Source organism: Macaca fascicularis, chromosome 12 (genome assembly GCF_037993035.2).
Source record: "Macaca fascicularis isolate 582-1 chromosome 12, T2T-MFA8v1.1".
Lineage (NCBI taxonomy): Eukaryota > Metazoa > Chordata > Mammalia > Primates > Cercopithecidae > Macaca > Macaca fascicularis.
Genome location: NC_088386.1, coordinates 35,070,086 through 35,095,064, shown reverse-complemented (window position 1 = coordinate 35,095,064; position 24,979 = coordinate 35,070,086). Strand labels below are relative to the sequence as shown.

At 37.7% G+C, this 24,979-nt stretch overlaps 1 long non-coding RNA gene and 1 pseudogene across 1 annotated transcript in view; both read right to left on the bottom strand.

Annotated features, from left to right (window-relative positions):
• Positions 1 to 24,979, bottom strand: part of LOC135966423 (uncharacterized) — a 184,150-nt gene that overhangs the window by 26,560 nt on the left and 132,611 nt on the right. The window lies entirely within an intron of this gene.
• On the bottom strand, positions 4,594 to 7,166 carry LOC102134710 (small ribosomal subunit protein mS40 pseudogene; annotated as a pseudogene).

Below are 24,979 nucleotides of genomic sequence, written 5' to 3'. Positions count from 1 at the left end.
ATTAGCCGGGCGTGTTGGCGGGCACCTGTAATCCCAGCTACTCAGGAGGCTGAGGTGAGAGAATCCCTTGAACCCAGGAGGCGGAGGTTGCAGTGAGCCGAGATCGTGCCACTGCACTCCAGCCTGGGCAATAGAGTGAGACTCCATCTGAACAAAAGAAAACAATAATAATAATAATAGAAAGGAAATGTTCAGGTTAGGATAAAGGATTGTGGAGACCAAGTTTTATTGTGCAGAAGCTCTCAGATAGCAGACTTCAGAGAGAGAGAAGGTTGTAAAATGTTTCTTATCGGACCTAAAAGGGTGCCTGGCCCTGAGCTGATTATCTTCTGGATCTGGAAAGGAAGGATGAAAAACAAAGGGGAAAGGGTATTCTCTGTAGAATGTGGATATTTCCCACAAGACTTTGCAGAGCAATTTGAAGGTATGGCAAGGGAATATATTTTGGGTTAAATATTTTGATTATTTCCTTGTCTCATAATGTTATGCCAGAGTCAGACTGGAAAGTAAGTCACAATATATAGGGTTAAATAAAACCCATCTGATGGGAATTTATGGTTTGTAGGGCATGACTCCCTGGACCTCTTAGATAGGAATTTGTGTAAGACAAAAAATCAGAGTTGAGTCCTCAGTAGATACCTTTGAAATTAGGGAAAGGATAATTCACATAGATTCAAATGGTGATGTTTTCAATGTGTTGTAAACTATGAATAAAAAAACAATTCTCCTGCAGTTTCTGACCCTTGTGTTCCAATTTACAATTGCTTCCAAGCATATTTCCTATCCTATTGAAGGAATTCTGATTTGGAAAAATGATTTTATAAATATAATACGACCATACTTCTCACTGGCTATGGCCCTGACCTCCCTCTGGCCACTTCTTGTCTCCCTCATGCTCTCTGTCCCAGGCCTATTGATCACCTGCACTTTCCAGTGTGTTTTGTGCTCTTTCTGTCCTCTTACCCATTGTACACATAGCTTCTTCTCTCTGAAACAGTATATCCACCTTTTGCCTTCAACAGATTAACCCTAATTGTCTTTCAGGATTCCTCTCTGGTGACCTTCAACCAGGACCCTGGGCAAATCTGCATCAATACACATGCCAAGTTGCATTAAAATAATGTGTTTATTTTCTTCCGTTTCTGAATTGCAGACTTTCTTGAGATCATACATGTTTAGTACTTTATTTACCTTGATAAGCCTGCAGCCTCATACCACATCTGGCATTTAATAGGCCAACAGAACTAGTGACCCAGCATGGGGTCCTGAGCTAGATGGTCAATCTCTCTGCTTGGGAAGGTTGATTAAAGGTTGATTATTTTGGAAAACAAACGAGTGGTAATGACCAAAAAAGTTGACAGTTCTTCTTTTTCAGGATGTATGTATTTTAGACAAAAAAATGCTACATAGGCTAAAGAAATTAACAACTACTTTTAGAACTAATTTCATGGAGAAAGAAGCAATGTAGAAAATCCCTGGTACTAAGGAAACTTTCCTGAAACCACTGAAGTGACTAAATTCATGTCACATAGTTGATGCCTTAAGAGACCTACTGTTACCCAGTGTGATCACTAAATGATAGAGCTGAATTTCTGCCCCATCCTAACTCTGCTTATCCTTAAATATCAGGATGCCTGCTGTAAGAAATTCTTTTTGTAATCAAAGCAGTTGAGACTGGTTAAAACCAAGATCGCTGACCAAATGACAAATGACCTCAAGTTTCATTATAATCTCATTTCCTTGCTAAATGGGACTCCCACCAGCACCATGACAGTTAGCAATTGCCATGACAATGCCTGGAAGAAGTCATAAAAGGAACAAAAGGAAGGTGGTACTACTAGTTCGGGGAAGTTCACTGCCCTTGTCCAAAAAAGACAGGGATTACTCCCCTCGCTTTTAACGTTCAACCCCTTTATTAGAAAAACAATTGTATATTTTAAACCACTCATCCCTCACTCATCAAGAAGTTGATTTGTAAGCCATGTTCCTGCTCCTCAATTCTATGACCATTGAATAAAACCTTCACCGCTTGACACTCATATTCAGTTTTATGTCATGGCTTCATGACACCAAACAGGGAAAGACTCCATTTTTATGGGTACTGGCTTTGTCAGTAACAAAACTAGTGACTCAGAATGGGGCCCTGGGCTAGATGATCAATCTATCTGCTTGAGAATCACCCTTACCCACCCTAGAGACTCGACAACTGGTACCTGACAGCATCAGTTGGCAATGGACACACATTTCTCCTGACTTTCCATGCAGGGATCAGCTCTGGGGAAGGTAACGTACCATTGTTGTAAGAACATAAGCAAGCAGGCAAAGGTTATATAGCTGTATTGGGAAGGACCCCCTAAGCTAAGCACAGTGGGGATGCTTGCCCAAATTCAGGGTTGTGCACAGGGATGCCCTGCATGAGGCCATGGTCCCATCCTCAGTAGAGGGCCCTGTGGGAGTTCTCTAAAGTGTGAGAGGAACCAGAGCATTTGAGGAGGATGATACAGAGACTGAGAGGTGAAGGAACCACTTTTGAGGGATTAGAAGAAATCCCCATTCTAAGGCTAAAGTGCCTAGGGGAGAACCTCTGAGACAGGGTGCCAGGGACACCTGGGTGGCCTTCAGGAAGACACCAGAGACAGCTGGGTACAATGGCCAATATTGATTTTGTGCACAATAAGGAAAATCTAGAGTTCAAATGGTTAACCTGCAACTTTAGGGTTAAGCAGAGTCTTCTAAAGCTCTCTGTTTTCCTCTCTTTTCTCCTCTGCTTTGAATCTGGTGTTACTAAGTTGCTGGGGCTGAGAGAAGACTCATTATTTATGGTCTAACTGAAATGGAAACATTAGAAAGTCATTTGAAACTGAAAAAAAAAAAAAAAAAAAAAAAAAAAAGTAAAAGAAGGTTTTTAAAATAAAATGCCATAGAAAATACTTTACCCAAATTTTGATTCACAGCCTTCCTTGGATTATGTACTGGGGAAACAAAGTTTAGCTAGGGGAATAGGTTCCAATTTTGTTTAAAAAATTAGATTCATTAAAAATAAATAAATAAAAAATTTTTTAAAATAAAAAAATTATAAAATAAAATTAAAAATTAAAAATAATAAAAAATAAAAAGATAAAAATAAATAAATAAAAAGTACCTTAGACCTTAAAGTATAATAAAAATAAATAGATTCAGCTATATTTTATAAAATGGGTAATTTATATTACTATCTCATGGCTAAAATTTCAAGGTAAAAGCCATTGGATCTTGTGTGTATGTGTGTGTGTATGCATAAATGTGTTTATATGTATACATTTGTACTATCCTATGTGGTATGTCTAGCATGCTACCAAGTGGCTTCTAAGTAAATGAATACTCATAAATTTTAAAAGTCCAAATATTCTTTAAGTTTACATGAATTTAGTAATTTTTGATTAAAAACTTGTTTTTTTAATAAATTGAAATTAAAAAGCCTTGAAAATTGTTAGCATACATTCTTATCTGTGTTTACTGATTAAGATGTCAAGGTTTGGCACAAATGCTGTAAGACTACAACTGCAGCCAAAAATAAACTTGTGTAATTTTTTGACAGATAAGACTAACTTAATATTGCAGGTTCAATAAAAACAGAAAATTCTTGTTTGTTAGTGGCAAAATACCTATGTGTTTAACTTTAAGTTTCATTCTTAGGTAAACACCTGATATTCACAGGCTATAAAAATAGTTAATAAAAAATTAAATTGAAATGATAACTAACTTTCTCTAATATGTGCATTTTCATAAGTAATCTAGATAAACTCTTAAAAATGAAAGAATTAAATACATATAAAAGGGATAAATACTTGTAGGTAAACTTTTTGTGTAATTTAAAATCTTAAAATTATTTTAAATTCAATAGTAAATGCTTGCTAGATGTCTGGGTCATTTCCAATGAAAAGGGATTATAATATGAAAAAACATGTTTCTAAGACTTGTGGAATAGTTTCACCTATAAAATGCTGACATCTAAAAAACCATTCAGGATTTCTTACTTCTCAGGTTTTTACTAAAATGTGAGGCAACTAAGAAAAAGAATTTTAATTAATATACAATTCTGTAAGTTGGGGTATTTTTGTTGACCAGAGATAGAGTTTAACTGCTGAGACCAGCTCGATCGGGGAGACCCTAACCCAGTGGTGCTAGAGGAATTAAAGACACAGACACAGAAATAGCGAGGTGTGAAGTGGGAAATCAGGGGTCTTCCAGCCTTCAGAGCTGACAGCCCCAAACAGAGATTTACCCACATATTTATTAACAGCAAACCAGTCATTAGCATTGTTTCTATAGATATATGATTAACTAAAAGTATCCCTTATGGGAAACGAAGGGATGGGCTGAATTAAAGGAATAGGTTGGGCTAGTTAACTGCAGCAGGAGCATATCCCTAAGGCACAGATTGCTCATGCTATTGTTTGTGGCCTAAGAATGCCTTTAAGCAGTTTTCTGCCCTGGGCAGGTCAGGTGTTCCTTACCCTCATTCCCGTAACCCCAAACCTTCCAGCTTGAGCATTAGGGTCATTATGAACAAGTTACAGTGCTGTAGAGATTTTGTTTATGGCCAGTTTTGGGGCCAATTTATGGCCAGATTTTGAGGGGCCTGCTCCCAACATTTAACTGTAGAAAAGCTGAGGTGGCAGAATTCTGAAATAGCAGCAAAAGGTTTATGTTTATGCCCATATTAAACATATGGGCCATAGATGACCAGCCCATCTATTTACAATATGCAGGATCTGGGGTTTTCCATACGCATCTGTACTGCCATCCCTCAACTTCAGATTTATCCTCATCAGCACACTCATTTCTTTCCTGGATCTGCCTTGGCCATAAACGATACAACTCTTCTGGGTGATATCCCATCATATAAATCTAGGCATTATCTCCTAGTGTCTCTGGGTCTCTTCACAGTATTTTTTTTTTCTTAAACTTTTTTTTTGAAGATGTCTTGCTCTGTCACCCAGGCTGGAGTGCAGTGGCATGATCTTTGCTCACTATAACCTTCATCTCCAGGGTTCAATCTATCCTCCTACTTCAGTCTCCCCAGTAGCTGGGAATACAGGCACAAGACACCATGCTAATTTTTGTATTTTTTTGTAGAGACAGAGTTTTGCCTTGTTACCCAGGCTGGTCTTGAACTTCTGGGCTCAAGCAATCTGCCCACCTCAGGCTGTTGCTGTTATTACAGGTGTGAGCCTCTGGGCCCAGCCTCTTCCCAATCTCTGACTCCAGAGCACACTAGGGGCCTGTCTCTTCAGTGAAGGAGGCTTCCACTGGTGGTGTTGAGAGCATCTTGGGCATTGACTCAGGTGCGGGGGTTACTCTCTTCTTAGAGATAACCCTGATAGAGCTGGCAAAGGGGAGACAGTTCACTCTCTGATGGCTGTTTACAGCTATACCATGGGTACCAGGGTTCACCTGAGACCAGGGTGGGGACTGGCAGAGACGCACTCATAGCTCCATGAGAGGCACTAAAATCAAGGTCCCGGGGTTCAACTTGGGAGATGTGGTAACTGAGGAGACCATGATCTCTGACTTTCTGGATGACATGGGTCAACATCTTATGCTGCTTCATACGGACTCCTGTGTATGGAGCATGGAAAATAATACCCGTGTGGGCACTGACAAACTGTTCCGAGAGCTTAACAATCCTAAAATCAACATGTAACTTGTGATCTTGGCAGATGGGGCAGGGATTCCCAGCAACTTTATTCCTGTTGGTAAAGTTTTGTCCTAAAATAAAATGACTTCTTATTTTAAAAGAGGTAGTACAAACAAATCAGAAGGTCAAAATATGTTGTTCATGGTCTCAGTCCTAATAAAGATTGTAGGAAACAAATTTATAAAATAAATTTTGTATGTAATTTAATTGCCTACAATTAAAAAGAAATTATCTATAACAGTCTTTCTAAGTTTGGTCACCTATCTTAAGATTTTTCCAAGGTATTAATTTACTCTTAAAATTATAAGAGATTTGTTTTTTAATTCTATAATCTTAGACCTATAACTCACTTACCCCCAGTGGCTTCTGCAGGCAACACACCTCATTCTCACCAATCACCCATTGATTCCTTTCAGAGAGTGAACCTGGATGGTACCCAGTGCAGGGCATCTTACCAGCCTTCCTCTATGATTCCCTCTGGCAAGTTACCAATGGGAAAGAGGAATGGTTATTGTACATGTTCTCTTCACAACTTCAGATATTCACAACTAGAAGTCACATTCTAAATGATTAGGGAAAAATCCTGGGGATTTAAAACCTCATTTAGAGTATTTTTGAGACCCATAACCCCAACCAAGCAGATGTCCAGTCCCTTTTGAACATTCTCCTCACTGGATGAAAAATTAAAAAAAAAAAAAAAAAAAAAAAAAAAGAAGAAGAAAGAAAATAAAATCCTCTGTTATTAGAAGTGCTAGGGAGGAAATGGACAGAACCCACAGAGACAAGATAAAAAATCCTGTTAAGAGACCAGGGAATGAGGTTGTGACAGACCTTGACCCCCTTTGGGATCCTGAGACAGGAATGAAAAAGGCAAGATTCAGGCATGATGAAACATTAATGTTAAAGGGAATAAGGCCACAGAAGAAAGACCCACTAACTGGAGTAAGCTAAGAAAATTTAATCAACAACCCCAGAAAGGTCTATATATCTTCCCAGAGAGGTTGAGGGGAAAATATGAAGTTGTATACTGCTCTTACTCCTGATTCAGCAGAGGGAGAGAGGCAGTTCTGAAATCTATTTATCTCCCAGAGGACATCAGACATTAGCTATAAACTCCAAAAGGTAAAATTAGAGCTCAATGCTCCCATCTTAAGACTAATATACCTAGGCAATAAGATGTTCAACAACCAAGAAGGGGAGGAGGAACATAAAGAAGAAAGAGAGGCCAAAAAGCAAGCCCAACTACTGGCTGTTACCTATTTGCATTCAGTTGATGCAGAGTGAAGATTTGCAGTCCTTGTGTTTTTCAGAAATTAAGCATAGTTTACTTACTAAGGGCTTTGAAGGCTCTTGGAAAATCACAGCTCCGGTGAGTTACTGCTGGTCCTCTAACCAATAGAAAAGATTCCAAAGACCTAAGAGAAGAGACTAGGATCAAACCAATGTGTCTTCTACAAGGAAAAGGGTCACTGGAAAAGGGACCCATCTTGAAAGGAAAGGGAAGGGGGAATGTCCCACCTAGGTGTTTCAGAGTAGCAGATGGTCAAAGTAGAAAAAAAAAGTCTACAGGTCCTAGGGGCTCCTCAGTTGGCCCTCTACTTATACTTCAAGGTGTCCTGACTGTCACTGGATGTAGGGGACAAGCCTGTTGGGTCCTTGGTTGACACAGGGGCCACCTACTCTGTTTTGAACACACCCAGGGGTATACTTACTTAACAAAGTGGCAGGATTTCCCAGATAGAAAAAAAAAAACCCAGCAGCTAACATGGACTGTGTCGTCTCAAGAGTTCAAACCTTATACCCAGTCTCAAAAATATTTGGAGAGGCCTGGAGTTACTGACTCTTGAACAAGGAACCCTCTTCCAATATGTGGATAACATCCTTGTTGCCAGCCTTTCTAAAAAATTTGGGATCAAAATACCCATTAACCTTTAACTTCCCAGCAGAAAGGAGTTCTAAGATATTCCCCCAAAAGCACAAATATCTCAGCAACAAGTAATCTATCTGTAGTTACTCCTAGAAGAAGAACAACAAAGTTAGTCCCAAGGGAGATGGGAAGTAATATGCCAACTACAGCAATCAAAGACCTGGAAACAACTTCAAGGGTTCCTGGGCATGGCAGGATTTGGCAGCCTCTGAATTGCTAGCTTTGACCTCATTGCCCATCCTCTATAAAAATAATTAAAAGGACACAGGGCCTTTTAAATGAATGACAAAATGTAACCAAGCATTCCCCAAACTTAAAACACAGCTCACAAGGGCCCCAGCTTTAAGCCTACCCAACTTAACTAAATCTTTCTATCTTTATGTTCATGAAAAGGGAAAAGCCTTAGGAGTACTAACTTAAAGGTTGGGCCCAGTGACCCACGTAGTATCCTACTTTTTCATGCAGTTGGACCCAGTTGCTAAAGGCTGGCCACCCTGCCTTTGGTTGATGGCAGTCATGGCCCTCCTTTGAAAAGAGAAAAGTTTGGACAACCCCTAACCATCTGAACTCTCCACCATACCCAGACCCTCATAAAAGAAACAGGAGTAGAATGGCTATCTCCAGGCAAGGCTCTCCAGTTGCAAAGTTACTGCAGGCTGTAAGAAATTTAGCTCAGCTGGCAATAGTTCATGGCCATGGCCACCAGAAGGGGAAACTAAGGTAATTAAAGAAAATAATAAAGTCAATCTAATGCCAAAACAAACAGCTTTAAGAAAGTTACCCTTCAAATGCCACTTTTGCTTTCCCCCTTGAATCCTGCTCCTTGTTTTAAAACAAAACAAAACAAAACAAAGCAAAACAAAAAACCCTGGTTTACTCTTTAAAAAAATGGAAAAAGCCCTCCAAATTGGAATATGCCTGATGTTCTAAATCATCCAGGAGGGCTAATAAGTCCTCATGAACAACTTATTTTCCCAGAAGAAATTACATTACAGGCCATTAGAGAAGCTCATTCTACCACTCACTTTGGTCATGAGGCTCTTCAAAACCGGCTTTTCAAGAGCATGATGGCCCCAAAGTTCAGGGAGCTAGACAAGGAGATGGTTGAGATTTTCCCCACATGCTGTGTTAAAAATTCTAATAACCACCTCTCAGAGTTGGGTGGGGGAGGCAAAAGGGAGCTGCTCAGTTGGTGAAGTACCAACATAAACGTCCAGGGGAAGATTGGAAAATTTATTTCACAGATATGCCCAGAGCCTTAAAAACCTTTAAATACCTCCTGGTTCTCATTGACACTTTTCTCAGGATGGGCAAAAGACTTTGCCACCCACACTGAGATTGCACATGAGATGGTAAAGTTACTACTGAAGAAAAATTGTCCTCAGATTCAGGCTGCCTGAGTCAATTCAAAGAAGTATTGGACCAGCATTTACATGTTCCATTACTAAGGCTACTTCTGAGGGTCTCAGAATAAAATGGTATCTACATGCCACCTGGAGACTGCAGTCTTCATTTATAGGATATACCCAGCTGAAGGTAGCTGCGTGAACCTAAGGAATAAAGTCCCTTTTACTGAGTTGAATCACTCTCAGATCTAAAATTACTGATATGTTTGAGGACAAAAACCCTCAACCAAATAAGTTACCCTGGGCCTGCATATACTTTCTGTCAGGACTTTGTTTACTTGCCCTCTTATATGTATCCTCATCTTTGCTTTGGGAGTAACCTTGTTGCATCCAGAGCCTACCATGTTTGGAAAACACATGACCTCAAGGAGATTGCTCCCTATGTCACCTAATCCCCAGAGAAGTCAAAATCTTTGTTTCCTGTCCCCCTTTTGCCCAAGGAATAAAAGGGTGATTAGGTTTATTCTAGCTTCCATCAGGATAACAGGCAGTCTCCTAAAAAGCTGGGGAAGGTTTGCCTACCATGAGATTACCCTCTGCAACCTCATGACAGTTATGAAATGCAAGTTGATGAGAATGATGATCCCCTTACGTGAATTCTCCCTAGTCTCATTAGCCAATATTGCGCTTGGTAACTATCTGGCTCTTGATTACTTGTCAAAACAAGGTGAGGTGTCTATAGTATAGTCACCAAGTCTTCCTCTTGTACTTGGGTACAAGATTAATTAAAAAAGACATTAAAATAATCTACAACCAGGCCAAGTGGTTCCACCAATTAACCAAAAGGACACAGACCCTCAAGGAATATAAAAACATCATAAAATAGGCCATCCCTAATCTCACTTAGTTCTTGTTCTTCCTGGGCCCTTTAACTACTATTGTACTTCTCTTGATTTTGGGGTCCTGTCTCCTAAATTGTCTGGTCTTATTTGTGTCTAAACAAATAGAGGCCGTAAAACTACAGATAGCAGTTACTCAGTGATATAAACAGCTAGACTCACACCCAGGAGATAACCAGACCTACCTAAGATTAGCTACAGAATAATTTCACTCCTCGGGGGACATATCAGCATCCAAATTCAGCTTGAAGAAGTTATAGAAGATGGATCCTCACATGTTTGAACCTCTAAAGAAGTGAATATAAGAAAAGGGGGGATTTGTTACCCAGTGTGATTTCTACATGACATACCTGAATTTCTACTCAACACTAACTCTGCTTATCTTTAAAAATCTGGATGTTTGCTGTAAGAAGTTTTCTGTGTATTCAGACTAGCTGAGACTGGTTAGGTCCAAGATAGCTGATACGGTTTGGATCTGTTTCCCTACCGAATCTCATGTCAGATTGTAATCCCCAATGTTGGAGGTGGGGATGGGTGGGAGGTGATTAAATCATGGGGGTGGTTTCTCAGAAATGGTTTAGCACCACCCCCTTGGTGCTGTTCTTGTGACAGTGAATTCTCATGAGATCTGGTTGTTTAAAAACGAGTGGTACCTTCCCCCTCACTCTCTCTTGCTCCTTCTTCAACCATGTAAAGTGCCTGCTCCCATTTTGCCTTCAACCATAAGTAAAAGTTCCTTGAGGCCTCCCCGAAAGCATATGGACCATGCATCCTGTATATCCTGCAGAACTGTGAGCTGAATAAAGTTCTTTTCTTATACATTATCCAGTCTCAGGCATTACTTTACAGACGTGTGAGGCCAGACTAATTCAGGAAATTGGTGCCAAAAAGTGGGGCATTGGTATAAAGATGCCTGAAAAAGTGGAAGCAACTTTGAAATTGGGTAACAAGAAAAGGTTGTGAGAGTCTAGAGGGCTCAGAAGACAACAGGAAGAGGAAGGGAATTTTGGAACTTCCTTGAGACTTGTTGCATAGCTGTGACCAAAATGTTGATAGTGATATAGATGGTTAAGGCAAGGCTGAGAAGGTCTCAGATGGAAATGAGGAATTTATTGGTAACTGGAGCAAAGGTCACTTTTGTTATGCCTTAGCAAAGGGTTTGGGTACGTTGTTCCCCTGCCTTAGGGATCGGTGGAACTTTGAACTTGAGACTTATGATTTAGGATATCTGGTAGAAGAGATTTCTAAGCAGCAAAGCGTTCAAGATGTAGTCTGCCTGCTCCAACAGCTTATGCTCATATGTGCGAGCAAATAAATGACTTAAAACTGAAACTTACATTTAAAAGGGAAATAGAAAGTGTAAATTTGGAAAATTTGTAGTTTGGCCATGTGGTAGAAAAAAAAACAAACAAGCACCACTTTCGGGAGGGTGGGGGGGCGGAATTTAAGCAGGCTGCAGCAATTTGCATACGTGAAAATGAGCCAAGTGTTAATAGCCAAGATAATGGAGAAAAGGCCTTGAAGGCATTTTGGAGACATTTGCAGCAGCCCCTCCCATAACAGACCTGGAGGTCCAGGAGAATAGAATAGATGTCTTGGCCAGACCAAGGGCCCCTTTGCCTTGTGCAGTCTCAAGATACTGCTCCCCACATCCCAGCTGCTCTGGCTTTAGCATCAGCCCAAAGGGCAGCCGATACAACTCAAGCTGCTGCTGCAGAGAATGCAAGCCATAAGCCTTGGGAGCTTCTATGTAGTGTTAAGACTGTGGGTGCACAGATTATAAGAGTTAAGGTTTGGTAGCTTCTGCCTAGATTTCAGAGAATGTATAGAAAAGCCTGGGTGTCCAGGTAGAGTCCTGCTGCAGGGGCAAAGTCCTCATTGAAAACCTCTACTAGGGCAGTGTGCAGGGGAATTGTTGGGGAGGAGACCCTATGCAGAGTCTCCACTGGAGCACTGCATAGCAGAGTTATGAGAAGAGTGCAACAATCCTCCAGACCCCAGAATTCTAAATCTACCAACATCTTCTACCCTACACTTGGAAAAGCCTTAGGAACCCAATAGCAGCCAGTGAGAGCAGTTGCAGAGTCTGAACCTTGCAAAACCAGAGAGACAGAGCTTCCCAAGGCTTCAGGAGCTGACTCCTCATACTAGTTTGACCTGGATGTGGGACATGGATTCAAAGGTGATTACTGTGAAGCTTTAAGATTTGATGACTGTCCTGCTGACTTTCAGACTTGAATGGGGTCCGTAGCACCTTTTATTTTGGCCCATTTCTCCTCTTTGGAATGAGAATATTTACCTAATACTTGTCCTTTCATTGTGTCTTGGAAGCAACTAACTTGTTTTTTATTATACAGGCTCATAAGTGAAAAGGACTTAACTTGTCTCAGATGAGATATGGGACTTTGGACTTTTGAGTTAATGTTGGGGAATGAGTTAAGATTTTGAGGGACTGTTGGGAAGGTGTGATTGTATTTTGCAGTGTGAGAATAATACAACATTTGGAGGGTCAGGGGCAGAATAATATGGTTTGAATCTGTGTCCCTACCAAATCTCATGTAGAATCGTAATCCTCAGTGTTGGAGGCGGGGCCTGGAAGGAGGAGATTGAATCATAGAAGTAGATTCTCATGAATGGTTTAACACCATCCCCTCTTGGTACTGCCCTGGTAATTATATGTGAGTTCTCATGAGATCTGGTTGTTTACAAGTGTGTGGCACCTCCCCTTCACTCTCTCTTGCTCTTACTTTGGCCATGTGAAGTGCCTGCTCCCACTTTGCCTTCTGCCATGAGTAAAAGTTCCCTGAGGCCCCCCAAAAGAAGATACTACCATGCTTCCTGTACAGCCTCTAGAGTTGTGAGCCAATTAAACCTCATTTATTATGAATTACCAAGTCTTAGGTATTTATTTATAGCAAGGCCAGAACAGGCTAATATAATAGCTGACCAAATGTCTTCAAAAAGACCTCAAGCTTTATTATTATCTTATTTCATGTTAAACAACACTCCCACCAGTGCCATGTTGACATCACTATGATAACGATCAAAAGAAGTGATAAAAGGACAAAAAAGAAGGCAGCACTACCTATTCCCAGAAGTTCACTGTGCATTCCTGAAAAAGACATGAATATTCCTCCCTGTACTTTTAATGTTCAACCACTTCATCAGAAAACCCCTTCATGTTAGCCCCATCACCCCATACTAGATGAGAAATTGATTTCTGAGCCATGTTGCCACTTCTCAATTCTATGGCCATCAAATAAAACCTGCCCTGCTTGATGCTCACATTCAGTTTTACGTATTGACTTTGTGACACCAAACAGGAAAAGACCCCATTTTGGGGAGACTGGCTTGGTTGGTAACACTACTTTCTCTTGAATCATAAATTCCTTGTTGTGTTTGAAAGTACCTTGGAAGACGCATAGACCAATGGAGCACAATAGAGAGCACAGAAATAAGGCAGCTCACCTACAACTATCTTATCATTGACAAACATGGCAAAAACTAGCAATGGGGGAAGGATTCACTATTTAATAAATGGTGCTGGGAGAATTGGCTAGCCATATGCAGAAAATGGAAATTGGAGCCCTTCCTTACACCATATACAAAAATTAGCTCAAGATAGATTAAAGACTTAAGTGTAAAACACAAACTATAAAAACCCTACAAGAAAACCTAGGCAACACCATTCAGGATTAGGCACGGGCAAAGATTTCATGATGAAGATGCCAAAAGCGATTACAACAAAAGCAAAAATTGACAAATGGGATCTTATTAAACTTAAAAGCTTCTCTGCAGCAAAGAAACTATCAACAGAGTAAAAACACAACCTACAGAATGGGAGAAAATTTTTGCAATCTATGCATCTGGTAGATGGTATAATATCTAGCATCTCTAAGGAACTTAAACAAATTTACAAGAAAATAAACCACCACCCCATTTAATAGTGGGCATAGGACATGCACTGACACTTTTCAAAAGAAGACATACATATAGCCAACCACCATATGAAAAAAGCCTCAACATCACTTACCATTCGAGAAATGAAAATCAAAACCACTATGAGATACCATCTCATACCAGTCAGCAAGGTTATTATAAAAAGTCAAAAAACAACAGATGCTGGTGAGAATATGAAGAAAAAGGAACATTTTTACACTGTTGGTGGCAGTGTAAATGAGTTCAACCATTGTGGAAGACAGTGTGGCAATTTCTCATACACAGAGGCAGAAATACCATTTGACCCAGCAATCCCATTGCTGAGCATATACTCAAAGGAATATAAACCATTCTGTTATAAAGATACATGCACTCATATGTTCATTACAGCACTATTCACAATAGCAAAGAAATGAAATAAACCTAAATGCCCATCAATGACAGACTGGATAAAGAAAATGGTACATATACACCATGAAATACTATGCAGACATAAAAAGAAATGAGATCATGTCCTTTTCAGGGACATGGATAGAGCTGGAAGCCATTATCCTTAGCAAACTAACGCAGGAACAGAAAACCAAATACTGCATTTCTCACTGGTAAGTTGGAGCTAAATAATGAGAACACGTGGACACATGGTGGGAACAAAAAACACACTGGGGTCTGTCAAAGGTCAAGGGGTGAAAGGAGGGAGAGGATCAGCTAGAATAGTTAGTGGACACTCAGATTAATACTTGGGTGATGGGATGATCTGTGAAGCAAACCACCATGGCACACGTTTGCCTATGTAACAAAGCTGCACATTCTGCACATGTACTCCAATGTTAAAAATAAAAGTTGGAAATAAAAAGGAAAAAAAAAGATCTAATCTATTATAGAATGTGGGAAATTAGATCATGTTGGTTCAATGATCAATTCAGAATATGATCCCATTAGAAGTGACAGGTGTGATGGTCAATTCACTTGACTGGACCACAGGATGCCTAGATATCTGGTGAAATGTTATTTCTGGGTGTGTCTGTGAGGGTGTTTCTGGAAAAGAGTAACATTTAAATTGGTGGACTGAGTAAAGCAGATTGCCCTGTCCAGTATGTGTGTGTATTTTTCGAGGGCCAGAACAGAACATAAGGTTAGGGAAGGTTGCATTTGCTCTCTGCCTGATTGCTTCAGCTGGGACATCAGTCTTCTGTGTTTGGTGTACCAGTTCTCAGGCCTTTAGACTTGGACTGGAACATACACCATTGGTTCTCTATCTCCCAGGCCTTTGGATTCTACTACCACCAAATTTTCTGGGTCTCCAGCTTATAGATGGCAGATTGTGGGACTTCTCATCTTCCATAATTGTGAGCACCAATGCCTTATAATAAATATCTTTATATTTTATATATATATATGTGTGTTTGTGTATATATATATATATAGAGAGAGAGAGAGAGAGAGAGCCTTAGAGTTCACACTTTTCGGTAAACATTGTATAAAGCTCACTGGAAGAGATAGAATTTATATTTTGTCAGAGAGACAACTAACCTAGTAATATTCTACCCTCAATTTAAAAGAACTAAGACATAAATGCTTAGTTTAACTTAACCCCTAATGATTTCTTTAAGACCAGTGATTTTCAGCTGGTTGTGTAGTGGATACTGTGATGCTCCAACTACACTCTCTATCAGAATTAAAGGACTTATTCTACAGCTTCTGACAGTGCTGCCACCTGCTAGCTGTTAGCTATCAAGCATTCCTATGATTTGCTCTCAGCTGAAGAGAGTCTATTCACGCAAACTCTCACTCTGTCTCTGGGGGCAGACTATATGCATTAAATGGTTGATAGGGAAATAAAAGCCATAAAAGCCTTGTCACTCCTTACAACCTTAGGATTTTTTTTTTTTTTTTTTGAGACAGAGTTTTGCTCTTGTTGCCCAGGCTGTAATGCAATGGTGTAATCTTGGCTCACCACAACCTCCACCTCCTGGGTTCAAGCAATTCTCCTGCCTCAGCCTCCCAAGTAGGTGGGATTACAGGAATGTGCCACCATGCCTGGCTAGTTTTGTATTTTTAGTAGAGACGGAGTTTCTCCATGTTGTTCAGGTTCGTCTCGAACTCCTGACCTCAGGTGATCCACAACCATGGGACAATTTAAAAGAGCCATTATAGCTTCAAAGATTCCTTCAGGGTTCATTGACCTTTTCTGAAACTCAATTACAGCCCAACTTCACCTTCTGCCCAAAAATGCTTCCTTCCTTCCTCCCAGCCAGCATAGGTACTAATTCTGAGAACATTTCCTAATAAAATCTGGCTCTTGTATTGAGAATGGACACTAATAAACAAAAATATAAATACACAGGTCAGTTGAGATGACACTGTAGTAATCTTGGAAATAAATTTTGAAGGTAGCAGTGGAAGTGCTAGAAATATTTAGATTTTAAACAACAGAATTTCCTGAAGACTGGGTGTGGGATTGTAAGAGAAAATGATGACTCAAGGATGACTCCAGTGATCTTTGCTTGAGTACTGGAAAAATGGTTTGGGTGCGGGGGCTATGGTTGGAGTAGATTTTGGAAGGGGTTATTAAGAATTCATTTTGAAGTATGTTGAAGTATGTCTGTTAGATATCCAGTGGAGATGTCAAGTAGACAACGGGATTTACAGGAATTCAATCTGATAGAGAGTTATGGGTGACAAATATCATTTTAGAAGTCTTTGACATATACTAATGTTTAAATGTATGAGAATAGATGATACCTCCAAGAAAATGAGTATAAATAAAGAAGAGAAGAACACTAAAGACTGATACTTGAATATACCAATTTAGGGACTGGGGAGGAGAATCAACAAAGAAGACAATGATGGAATGACCATTGAGGTGGAAGGAATACCAAGGGAGAATAGTTGGAAGACACATGGAAAAGTATATAAAGGAGAAAGGGTATGATCAACTACTTAAAATGCTGCTACAGATCAAATAAATTGGCTTTGATCACTTTGATGGTGAAAATGATGGCAGTATTCATAATGGGGTGATGAGATATAAAACATAATCAGAGTATTTATACAAGCATGTTTGAGTAAAGGAAATAAAATATCTCTAAGTATTTTGCTATAAAGAGAAGGAGAATAAGTAGTTGGTAGGGACAGTGAAGTCTGAACAACTTTGTTTTTTTTTTGTTTGCTTGTTTGTTTGTTTTTTGTAGAGACAGGGATCTCATTATGTTGCCCAGGCTGGTCTCAAACTCTTGGCCTCAAGGAATCCCCCAGCCCTAGCCTACCAGATTGCTGTGGTTACAGGTGTAAACCACCATGCCTAGCCTTTTTTTTTTTTTTTTTTTTTTTTTAAGGAGAAAGGATAGTATATTTGTATGCTAATAGGAATGATCAAGTGGATAGTAAAACATTAATGATAAAAGGAGGAATTTCTAGTGAAATGAACATGGGTTAAACAAGAGTAGATAGGCTATACTAGGCAAGTAAAGAGAATGCTATGGCCGGGTGCAGTGGTTCACGCCTTGAACTCCAGCACTTTGGGAGGCCAAGGCAGGCAGATCACGAGGTCAGCAAATTGAGACCATCCTGGCTAACAAGGTGAAACCCCGTCTCTACATAAAATACGAAAAATTAGCCGGGGGTGGTGACAGGGGCCTGTGGTCCCAGCTACTCAGGGGGCTGAGGCATGAACCCGGAGGCGGAGCTCACTGTGAGCCGAGATTGCGCCACTACACTCCAGCCCGGGTGACAGAGCTAGACTCCATCTCAAAAAAAAAAAAAAAAAAAAAAAGAGAGAGAGAGAATGCTATTAGATATGAACATGACAACAACATAGCAATACAAATAAATACATGCAAAGTATTTTTATGGAACAGTACTTGGAAATAATTGTTGAAATTTCTTCCATAAATTTTTTATCTAGAAAAGGGTACAATATAATCAGATTAGTCAGTTGATTACTTTAAAATATAAAGTGAAATGCTTTTAAAGATTGGGTATTGGAAACTTTTTTGGCTACGTATACTTTTAGCATAACTAAATAATAATCTATCTTTTTAATATGCAATAAATCCAAAGCCAAACATTATATGTGCTATTAAAAATGTGTTTATGAATAAATACATGCTTTTTGCTACATATTAATTTAGGGTAAATACTATACATCACATGCTAATGAAGAAAAAGTCAAAAATGTGCCTAGGAAAAATGGATGTTATTAAAGATTCTATTTAATTAATCATCAAAAATATAACTATAAAATGTATTGCTTAAAGTTAGAACTTTATCATATATCACACAAAATGAGTTGTATAACTGTTAACATTACTCCGAAGCATTTGTTAGGCAACATATTACCAAGAATGTATCAAAACAGATCCAGGAAAGTAGTTAGCATCTTCAGTATATCCTGATTTAACTAATCTATTTTATGTAAGACATGTAAACATACGTCAGATTCCAATAGCAAATTCTGTAGCACTGGGCCACACAACTTACAAAAAAGAGCATCTGGAGACAACCTGTGAGAAAATCTCTTTTCCATGGTTATTATCCACATAGGTTCAAACTCAATTTCAGCTATTGTTTGTATTTATTCAGGGTCATATTATAGGGGACTACATGCAAAAACACTGTCCTTCTAACTGCTGCCCATCTGCTTAAAATTTCATTTCAGTTATGATCGTTGCTCCATTTCCTCTTTGAGTTTAATTTTTCTTCTTTCTGGGTTTGCTAAAAACAAACATAATAATCTCAACTATTGTCATTTGAAGCAGAGATGAATTATTGCCATTAAGCGAAGAGATATTTGTTGTTGCAGTATGAATGGCTCATTTGTGAAGCAATGTAATCTGCTCCTCCCAAGATCTACATCTTCTGTCACCATAGAAAAGTCAGGGTTCTACAAAAGAGATCAGACGCTAATGTTTTGACTGGTTAAATTTGAAGTTGGTCTTGACCGTTACAATACCAATCTTTTTTTTATTTTTTATTTTTTTTTATTTTTTTTTTATGTGAATCAACGTGGATTCATTTGTTTGTGTAAATTTCTGTATAAAGAGTGACTAGCCTTTAAGCTGCCATTTTGTCATTTACTCATCGTGAAATATCTGGTACAAATATTTCTTCAATAGCCATCAAGCAAATAAGAGTGTTTCACATTATATAACCTGAGATGTCTGAAGTTTAATAATTTTTGTTTTACCAAGAAATATGTTGAGTTGGAATTACATTTTTCAGTAAAGAAACACAGAGCTATAGCTAGCTATCATTGAGCCATCTACCTATCTATCCATCCCTTTTGATATATATGATACATATCATCTGCTGCTGAGGTACTTCCCCTGATATCTTATATTTAAGAATTGGGAGGCTAATTTCCTTGCTATGAAGGTCCCAATTACTAAGCACATAGGGGTTGAATTCTGCATAAGCATTTTTCCAAAAGAAATTTGTTCTTCATTTGTGTCATAAGTAATCCAAACCTATCTGCCAGTTGAATGGGCTATTTCATTTAGACCTTAAGACATTACTTTTCCTTTTCTTTATTTTTTTTAGTTTTTTTATTTTTATTTTTTTAGTTTTTTGGTCATATTTCTGCTAACTATATGGCTCTTTTCAAACAGTTTTCTTGCCATTGATGCATGGTCAAAGACTGTCAGGCTTTTTGTCTCTGGGCATGGAACCAAGAAAACAAACAAAAAAATGGAAAATATTATTCTATTGGGAAGGTGCTGCATTTATCTCTAGGCTCTGACCAGACAATCTCAACTTCTCTTTTCATTTTACCATTTCTATAGACTTTCCACACAAACTTGAGCCTTTTACTCTTTGGATAATCTAAACACGAGTCATATTAATCATATTTGCTTCTCCAAGAGATAGAAAGCAAGAAAAGGATAATAAAGTTAGGTATTAGTAGTTGATTTGCAGGAATCGAAACAAATCTGGAATTAGTTTTTGTCATCTCTGTCAAAGACAAATATGAGGAGTAGGGTGTTCTTTACATAGAATAGCCTACATTAAAAAAGTCTGTATTTTGCTAACATATCTCCTCAATATGTATTTAGGCTGATAATCAGGGCTATTATTTTTTGGTCTTATAGGCTTATGCTAACCTTTAAAGCATGTGTGCATTTGTGTTTCTCTGTGTGTGTGTGTGTGTGTGTGTGTGTGTATGCATGTGTGTATATATGTATATATATGTAAAAGAATGTATTCTTAGCACTTGAAAACTTCTACCACTGTTACTATATAACTTAAATACTATGTATAATAATTTTTTTAAAAAAACAGCCATATGGAAGAGTCACACACTGTCAGTTGTAAATATCAAATCAAATGTCTTGAAATATCTAAAACTATATGTAGTAACAAATGTTTGAATCAGCAAACTGGATGTAAACTGAATTTTTGCTGCAGCATTTTTATTACCTGTATTAATTAACCTGTATTATTTTTGTATTTGACAATATGAAAATTTCTGTGTGCATGTTAATGATCTGTCCATGTATTTTCCTTTAAGTTCCCTATGTTTCAGTAACAACATAAAATCAAGTTCTTTGGCAGATTACATTTGTTCCAATTAAATATAAAATGTATTCTGGGTTGGAGAAGGCAAGTTGCACCTGAGACAACGATGTAGTCAGATGCTTTTTGACAGTGGTTCATGGAAACTTACATTCCCTCTGGTGAAAACTAGCATGACAAATTAAATCCTAGGATATAAAAAAGCACATTATAGCATGGATTTTGATAATAGATATGGTGATTACAAAAGGTAGCAGATTATTTAAGTAGTAAAATAGAAGCTTTTTATATTATATATTTATGTTAATATTTTAAGTTAAACAATATCTTTATGGAAAAAAATTTCAGTTGAAAAAACAGGAGGGAAGAGCCTTAAACTGTGGTGCAGCTCTAAAGAAAAGCCTTAGGTGGCCCAATAGGATGTTCCTGCGTAAATAATTCAAAGAGTATTGCATAGGGTAGTCACCAGGCCCTAAGTCCCTGTCATGTTCAGTGAGCAACTGAGAGCTGACCAGAGAAAACGTATATATGACTCAAATACCATAATGGATCCCCAAAGTTTAGCAGCTTAAGACAGTTAAATGACTTAACTATACGCAATAGGTCCATTCCTGAAGGGATATTTGAGTGGTGTACCTCAATAGCCTCCATATTAGTAAACACCAGATTTTCTAAAATCCATCTTCAATATATCATTTATAACAAAAAATAACAAATATTATATTATGCTAGATATAAATGTCATAACAAGGAAATGCTGTAAGATCTTTAGGAAAAAAAGAAAAATTCATGGAAATCATAATAGAATAACTAAAAATTTTATAGTTATAGAATAGTCATGGAAGAGTCTATATCAATTATTACTCTACAAATTCAATGAGACTCCAGTTAGTATCCTAGCAAGATTTAGTAAAAAGTTTATAAAATTACAGAGCTTAAGAATATCCAAGACATTTATGAGGAAGAGTAACGAAGTGAGGAGGTTTGTTTTATCATACACAAAGACTAATTTTAAAGGTAGAGTAAATATGGGCATTTTATTAGAAGAAAGTCATTTATTTCTCACACTTCTAGAGGCTGCAAAGTCCAAGAAAAAGGCGTTGGCAAGTTTTTTGTCTGGCAAGTGTGCAGACTCTGCTTCCAAGATGGCCCTTGATGCTCTGTCCTCACATGGAAGACAGCACGTGGACAGAAAAGGAAAGGAAACAAGTTCCCTCTGCCAAGTTATTTTGTAAGGGCACCTAATTCCACTCATGAGGGAGGAACCCTCATGGCCCAATCACCTCTTAAAGGCCCACCCTTTAATTCTATTACATTGGCAACACCTGAGTTTTTGAGAGGCCACAGCATATACCTTAATTCCCAATGAATGAGAATATAAAATGATAATGTTCAAAGGATGTCTTTATCAACTAATTATACTGAAGAAGTGATCTCATCCCACAATTTTTTTTTTTTTTTTTTTTTTTTTTTTTTGAGATGGAGTCTTGATCTGTCTTCCAGGCTGGAGTGCTAGAGTGCAATGGCATGATCTCTGCTCACTGCAATCTCCGCCTCCTGGGTTTAAGAGATTCTCCTACCTCAGCCTCCCAAGTAGCTGAGATTACAGGTGCCCACCACCACACTTGGCTAATTTTGTATTTTTAGTACAGACAGGGCTTCACCATTTTGGCCAGGCTGGTCTCAAACTCCTGACTTCAGGTGATCCACTTGCCTTAGCCCCCCAAATTGCTGGGATTACAGGCATGAGCCAACAGTGCCCAGCCTCATCCCACATTTTAAAAAAAGGAATTAGGGCTATACTTCATAACATAGTAAAAAATAAAATACGGATGGATGAAAATTTAAATGTGAAAAATACAACTTTATTATTATTATTATTATTTTAAGAGACAAGGTCTTGCTGTCACCCAAGCTGAAATGTGGTGTGATTGTGGCTCACTGCAGCCTCGACTTCTTGGACTCAAGGGATCTTCCTGTCTCAGCCTCCCAAGTATCTGGAACTAAAAAATTGGCTATTTTTCATATTTTTATTTTATTTGTTTAGACACAGCATCTCACTGTGTCGCCCAGGCTGGTCTTAAACTCCTGGCAACAAGTGATGCTGCCAACTCAACCTCCCAAAATGCTGAGATTACAGGCATGAGCCACCATGCTCAGCCTCAAAAACATTACTTCAAAAATTTAAAAGAAAATAATGAAAATTTATGGAAGGGGAAAGTTTTTTAAAAATTAAGACATGAAAATGTAAAAAAAATTGATAAATGAGAATATATTCAAATTCAAAAGTTCTCTTGAACTAAATATATGATAAAACTAAAGCAAAGTACAGAATTAGGAAATGGACTTATTACCTAATAAGTTAAAAATAGTGTTTATAATGTGTTTTTTAGAGACCAACCAACATGTCAAAGTAGAAATACTGAATGATGAATAAACATATGAAGAGTTGCCCAAACTCGTTAGTAATGGAAATAAAAACTTAAAAATCCAGGAGCTATCACTTTCAATTCATCATACTGAGGGGGAAAAAATATTTAAATCTGCAAATGCCAACTACATTTCCTTATATATTGATGTAATTTTAAGTGTACTACTTAGGGAAGCACATGTGTCAATACCTGATAAAGTTGAAGATGCACATACCTTACAACTTAGCAATTTCACTACTGTAAAACTAAAGAAAATTTCACATTGGCAAAAGAAGACATACTCAAACATGTTTATTAAAATATTGTCTATAATGGCAAATATCATAACCTAAATACCCTACCACAGTATAACTAATTAAATTGTGCTTAAAGAAGCCAATTTTGGTAGAGTAATTAAAAGTGATTTTTTTTTTTTTTTGAGGCAGACTTTGTTTGAAGTTGATTCTGTCAACTTTGAGCACAGTGTGGCTCTCTGATTTTAGATTCCTCATTTGTAAAATGCGAATAAAATTGTACTGACTTCATGTTTTTGTTGTCAAGGTTCAAAGGTTAATATAGGATTCAGATTATAATTTGATACATACTGAACATATAATAATTGTAAGCTATTATTAATATTAGTCAAAAGACCCTAGACCATACATCAGATAAAATAAATAAATTAGATCTATATTTGTCAATGTGAATAAATTTAAGTGAATAACATTTAAGACATTTGTAAGGAAAGACATAAAGCATGACACCATTTATATAATTTTAGACTTAAAGATAATGTTATGTATTGTTAATGGATATATATATATTAAAAATATAAAAACACGCATAAAAATATAAGAACTTATCTGTATCTGAAATATTATATTTTATTAAAAAATAGATCTGAAGAAAATGATGTATAGAAGTATATGAGCATTTGCTTGACTGTATCTTTTTATCTGCATGACATATTTGGTAATTAAATATATTATAATGTTACTATACCTTTTGACCAAGAAGTCTGCACTTACCAAGCTTTCGAGTTTTATTTTCCTATATTATTCAATGTTTAGCAACAACTTATATTTTTAAAAGTATAGTTTCACTTAACTCTTTGAGTGTTCTTTTTTAGTAATTCAATATAATCCGTATGTGTCATAAATTGATTTTATAGTAGAAGCATGCCATCACACTATTATTAAAATGTTTATACATGTTAATTAATATAAATAGTTTGGTAAGTCCTGGCTATGGGAAGATCATAGTTCCATCCTAAGAAGTAGCATAGGACATTCAAAACAAGAGTTGAAAACTAAGTTATACTGCAGCTTCTGTGAAAACATCAATTCCTTTAAATATTTTCATGGCACCTGCTGTGCATACAGTAGTCCCCCTTATCCACAGGGGATACATTCCAAGACCTACCGTGTTTGCTTGAACCTCTGGATAATATTGAACCCTATATATTCTAAGTTTTTTTCCATCTGATGACAGAGACGGCTACTAAGTGACTAACTAGCAGATAGTGTATCCGGCATGGATACAATGGACAATGGACAAAGGCATGATTCAGGTCCTGGGCAGAATGGACTGGGACAATGCAAGATTTCATCATGCCACTCAGAATGGGTTGCATTTTAAAATTTATGAATTGCTTATTTCTGGAATGATACTTTTAATATTTTTGGACCATAGTTGACCAGGTAACTAAAACTGAGGAAGCAAAACAATAGATAAGAAGAAATTACTGTATGTTCCATTTGTTCTGCAAATTCTAATTTTGGTAGACCTCCTGCTAAACAAAATGATCCCTTCTCATATTCTGTGATGAGGATCTTGGATGATCAAGGCCAAGGGTTGGCAAACATTTGTTGCAAAGGAAAAGGTAGCAAATATTGAGGTCTACCTGTTCTCTGTCATAAGTACACTCAATTGTGCTGTTGCAGTGCAAAGGTAAGCACAGACAACATGAACATAAAAGGATATTTCTATGTTCCAATAAAACTTTACTTGAAAAAAACAAAACAGTTTTTAGCATGAAGGGGTGTTGAATTTTATCGAAGGCCTTTTCTGCATCTATAGAGATAATCATGTGTTTTTTTGTCATTGTTTCTATTTATGCAATGGATTACATCTATTGATTTGTGTATGTTGAACCAGCCTTGCATCCCGGGGATGAAGCCAACTTGATCACCGTGGATAAGCTTTTTGATATGCTGCAGGATTCAGTTTGCCAGTATTTTATTAAGGATTTTCTCATCAATGTTCAT